Raw genomic sequence first — 5,778 nt, 5'->3', positions numbered from 1 at the left:
AAGAACCCACACACTATATCTCTCTAGGTTTGTATCTCTCTCACACAACCCCACGTAGGTGGTGTACGTATACAAGAAGAGAATAGGTGCACCATGCACGTACTCACGCTTCGTGCCCAGCCACACCCGCGCGGGTACACGGTGGAGCTCATTTCTTCACGAAATGGCAGCCCACGTGCTAATTTGAATGCATGTAGCGGTTGTTTACCTAGGGAGGTCGTGTACCACGCCTGCACGAAACAAAGTTCGACTTGACGCGTTGCCACGTTATTTTTAAATAAAGTTATAGCGCTCAATGGCACGTACACAGAATATAAAACGATTTTTATGGAGAAAAAGGTAGTCCGCTCACTATATACAATGGAGCCTTGCTTGCCTGGTTTGTCGCTATTCAGAGTATCTCACGCAAGGCTGCGGTGGCCTCTCTCTCTCTCACCGTTGGTCACTGATCTGGCCGCATCCCGTCCGTCGGGGGAAAGGGAGTGCGGTGGCCTCTCTCTCTCTCTCTCTCACCGTTGGTCACTGATCCAGCCGCATCCTGTCCGCCGGGGGAAAGGGAGGAAGTGCATCGTTTCTCCATTCGATGGCGCCGAGGCAGCATGTCCCGATCTGCGGTACACGCCGTTCTCTCTGACCAAGCTCCGGCGCGGCAGGGCCTACGCCACCTGCTCGCAGATTCTGTCCGCCGCCGCTCACCTAGTTACATCCCGACGACCTCCAGGTATCCCCTCCGGCCTTGCTCCATTGCCCGTCTTCCCACATCGCTGCATGTGGATCTTCCATAGTTCTTTGCCCAAAACGTAGCTCGTCCAGCGTACTTTCCATATTGCATTCTCGTCCTCACACCGTTTTAGACAAACACAACCGTGTTGTTATCTTCCCTTAGGGCAAGGAATATGCTTCTTTTTTGTCGTCGCATGTGTCATCAACTGTTATTGGCCAGTAATTGTTTCCTTTCTACCTCTTTTTTGCAAACATGGCTATCCATTTCACCTCGTTGCTATTGCGACCTTTTGGTGAACTGCACAAATCACTTTTTTCTTAAGAGTGTTTTGTGCAGTTGTACTAAAATGTCACATGGGCAACGTCTCTACATTTCAGTGCGACTGCACAAAGGGAGATTGGTTTTGCTCTATCCTCCTCATCCAACTCCGAGCCTAATCTTCTCCAACTAGTTAGTCTTAAGAGAGACTACAAAGGTGACCAGCTTCTATTTATGTGTTTATTGTTTCATCAGCAGTCCTCTATTATCGTAATCACACTTAATATCTTTGGAATGGGGACGCTCGGCTCTATTTTAGTGGAACTGCACAAAATGATCGGAATGTTGCATGCTCCAGACAGCTACTTTTTTCCCCAACATGCCTTGTTGATTTAGACAGACCTGGGGGGACGTTGCTGCCAATGAAAGTGTGGATCAATTTTAATTTAACACCTTCTCACAACTCTGTATTCAGTTGTGATGTCATTATTAGCTCTGATATGCTAATAATTGACATGCATTAGCAAGGAAGTTAGTTTTTTATTGTTTCCGAAAGAGCATCGATGGCAATACACGCGAAACAGAAGCTGAAAGCTCACACCATTGTACAATTTCATGTCTCGCTGGAAAATTATTTGTATAGTACGTCAATTATGTAAACAAATGATGGAAGCTTGATAGCATTGCCAGAAGCCTCTTCATCATCCGGGTCCATGTGCCATGCACAAAATTATATTCCTTCGTTCCTAAATATTTGTCTTTTTACAAATTTCAAACAGGCATATTTTATAGCGTAGATTCACTCATTTTGCTTCGTATGTGTACTTCCTCCGTTCCTAAATATTCTATTCGTCTTTCTAGAGATTTCAACAAGTGACTACATACGGAGCAAAATGAGTGAATCTACACTCTAAAATATATATATACATCCGTATGTGCCAGTCCATTTGAAATCTCTAAAAAGACAAATATTTGAGTAGTCACTCGTTGAAATCTCTAGAAAGACAAATATACTCCGGAGTATATTTAAGAACCGAGGGGGTAGTGCACAACCGCATGGGAGACTCAGCCCGGTCATTGCGCCGCATTAATAGTGAGTAATGAGCAGTCAAATCGTAAGCCCCACCTTTCCCACTGTAAGTTGCTCTGAAGAAGCAACCATCAATATGCTCTTCTTTGAATCCGCTCATACTACTCCATCCGTCACTGTTTATACAGCGCGCTTCAGAAAAAAGAAAAAAGATCTGTGGGACCAAGGCGACTAGCGATCGGCCTAAAAATAGCATTGGTAGTTATAGCACGGCGTCTATTACTAGAGGGAATAATGCGTACACATATGCATGCAGTGCTTCCACCCCGGGTACACACATGCATGCACTTACTCCACTCCGTAGTAGTACAGAGTACATGGAGAGAAAATTGTGGACTTGATTGCGGTTACCACGCCCTAATTAATTGAGCATTAAACCAAATGCGTCTAAAGTCTCTCTGGTGGTGGAAATGCATTGAGAGAAATGCATCATAATGAAGCGCGCCCTGTAAACTGTGACGGAGGGAGGAGTAGTATGAAGGTTCAAAACCAAGTACATGTATGGCTAGTCGGTCAACGCACCTCCTCTTGGCATATCACTAACATGTGGGACAGGAGTGTGAGCAAACCGATCTCAATTGACGGCAAAGATCCAACCCGCCGTTCTTTGAGAGAGACGAGGAGCGATAACACACAGACGGGCTCGCATGGAGGCCAAGATATATTCGAGCATGGTTGGTTGATCGATATCATTCATTACATGTTGGGCTGCCGTTTTCCGCCCTTCTCCAGAATAAACGTGTACTTTATCAGAGATAAAAAATAAGAGTACAGGCGCTCCACCATGCGATTCTAGTAGTAGTACTACTCGTACTACTGCACTTGGCTCTTCGCCTCTTCGTGAAGTCGAACAATGATGGTACTCCGCATGTTGGGTACTACAGTGTATGCCTCTGACAATCTGACACCGAATGGACTGATGCATGTCCACCGAGGGTAGGTTGCATTAGTCAAAAGGCGTAAGCGAGCTTCACCTTGTCCTGCAAGCTTCTCCTCATTTTGCAAGTTGATGGGACACACCAAAAAGTAGTGCTAGTCCATACTCCCTCCTTTCCGGTTAATATGGCTTAATCTTTTTTGCGGGTAAATGAGAGAGCTTTATTCATATATAAGCATTCTTAGGACGATCAGCCAAGACACTGGTCACTAGGAAGCGAGGTACCCCGCAAAAAAATAAGTAGGAAGCGAGGTGTTTCATCAAGCCAGCTCTCGGCCACATTCAAAGTGCAGCAAGCACGGTTCGCATGAAGATGCGCCGCAAGGTTTGCTGACCTGTTTACATGCTGAATAACAAAAAAAGAGGAAATATTACCGCTACTATTTGTACTCCCTCCGTCTCAGTTTACAAGTCCTACGCGTATACCTAGGTTGCCAATTTGATCATCCTAATATAAACTATATAACACAAAAATTATGTCTTTTGAAAATAGAACATTTGAAGTTTATATTGATATATTTTTTGTAATATATTACTTGTATTAGGTTGGTCAAATTGACGACCTAGGGGTACGCGCACGCCTTGTAAATTGAGAGAGAGGGAGTAACAGGATATGAGCCAGAATTAAGCGAGAATTGTGGCAAGTGTTCCATGCAATCAACTTCCATTCTAACATGCGAGAACCCTCGAAGAGAACCAAATGTGTTGAAGATTTCTTTATCACATTTTAAAATTATAATAAGAGTGCAGACCCTCCTCCATCCGGTTCCTAGTACTAGTATAGTACGTACCTTTATAGACTATATTAGTAGCACTAGTATAGTAAACTTTGCGCTTGGCTGTTCGCCTATTCGGGAAGTCGAACAATAGTAGCACTAGTAGTATAGTGTATGCTTCTGGCAATCTGACACCGAATTAACTGTTGCACGTCCACCGCCTGAGCGAGGGAGAGCTTGCATTAGTCAAAAGTTTCTCATTGTCCTGCGAGCCACCGCGTGCAAGCTTCTCCCTGTTTGGATCCATGGGTTAGAGTTAGTTTGGGTTAGTTTGTACTCAACTAACCCAAAAGTATCCAAACAGGAGGGTTAGTTTGGGTTAGAAGCATCTAACCCATCCAAAAAATCTAACCCACCCAAGAGGTGCTTATTTGGGTTAGTTCTTCTGTGGAGCACTAAAAAAACACATTTTTCTCTCGCTCTCGCCGCAGCAAATCCCTCGCCACTTCCTCGAAGATTCTCATCCTCTTCCTCCCTCCCTCTCGCAAAGCCCCTGAAGGCGCCTCGCCGTATCCGCACTCCATCTAACCCTGTCATCTAAACACCTCTTTGGCTAGAGTTAGTTCACGGTTAGTTCAGGGTTAGAATCTAACTCTAACCTCTAACGAAGTTAGAGTATCCAAACAAGGCCAAAGTAATGCTAGTCCATACTGCCTCCTCTCCTGTTAATATGGATTAATTTCAAACGAGATAAATACACTGTCTGTCACTGTATATTTGTAAAAATACGGCCAGTGGACTTCATAATACGCTCATTGCGCTCAATATATATATATATTTTCCGGTGTTTATACGGTCACTAGCTCACCCTGACTGAGTATGTGTGTGCATGGACGTGTAGGTTGACCACTTAGCGTGACCGTGTGTGTTCCATCGTGTGCTCGGACATGCATGCATTAGGGCGTCGCGCGTGTTTTTGCGTCCATGTGTACGTGTGACTGTTGCATACACGTAGGGGGAGTATGTGTAGGGGCCACTAAGGAGCAGTCAAATCACACAGTAAGTTAGTCGGAAGAAGGAACCATCATTTCACTATTGAATGACACGTACGCAATATAAATGGTTGATATGGAGAGAAAAAGAAAACCACTATTTATACACTAGCAGGAGCCTAAGCTACAAGCCTGCTTGCTAAGGTTGCTCTCTACACAAGCATAGAACGACGGGCCTGATCCCGCAGCTGGGGCAAGGGAACAATGTTCTGCATAGACGCGGTAGACATCGGCGAGGGAGAAAACCCATAGTCGGTGCATCCCAATCGGGGGTCACCACAGTATGGGCCAATGCCGCATTCCAACCGCCCTTCTAGCTACAGCCCGACGTCCCAGGTAGTCCATCTTCCTTTTGGAGCCGGCTTGCTCCACTGCCGTAGCTCCATCTCCATGTCGATCTTTCTCTACTTCTACCGGCTTCTACTTGTGATGAGTTTATGTCTCATGAACTAGTGCCAGTACTATTATTCTAATCACACTTCTTCAATATCTTTGCCATCAGGGATGCTCAGGTCGATTTTAGTGGAACTGCACAAAAGCATCGTATGATCCGAGGGTGCCAGCCGTCTTTCATTCAACAGGTCCTACCTGGCCAGGGAATTAAATCATGTTTAGGGTTTAGGGTTTAAGTCGTAGTGACCCCATCAGTAGTGTTTCTTTCGTACACGCTCTCACAACTTTTTTCTTTAGTTGTGAAGTAAATATTGGCTATGATCTGTGAATCATTGAGATGCATCAGCATGCGTGTTAGTTTTCCTTTGTATTTGATGGAATGTTGTAATGGGGCAACCTTGGAATAGGAATGAAAATGGAGTGGAAAGTTTCCGTTTTTTCGGAGAAAAAATGGAAACGGAGAGAAACCAACGATCCGTTTCGTTGGATCGCGCCATCGAGCAAAACCAATGTTTAAATCATGTCTGTCGTGTTCGTGTCTCACCCTCCTCCATGGCTCGACCCCACACGGTCGCTCGGCATGCCACTAATACGTCTCCAACGTATCT

This window comes from Triticum dicoccoides, chromosome 3B (genome assembly GCF_002162155.2).
Source record: "Triticum dicoccoides isolate Atlit2015 ecotype Zavitan chromosome 3B, WEW_v2.0, whole genome shotgun sequence".
NCBI lineage: Eukaryota > Viridiplantae > Streptophyta > Magnoliopsida > Poales > Poaceae > Triticum > Triticum dicoccoides.
Note: the sequence above shows the minus strand (reverse complement) of the source record.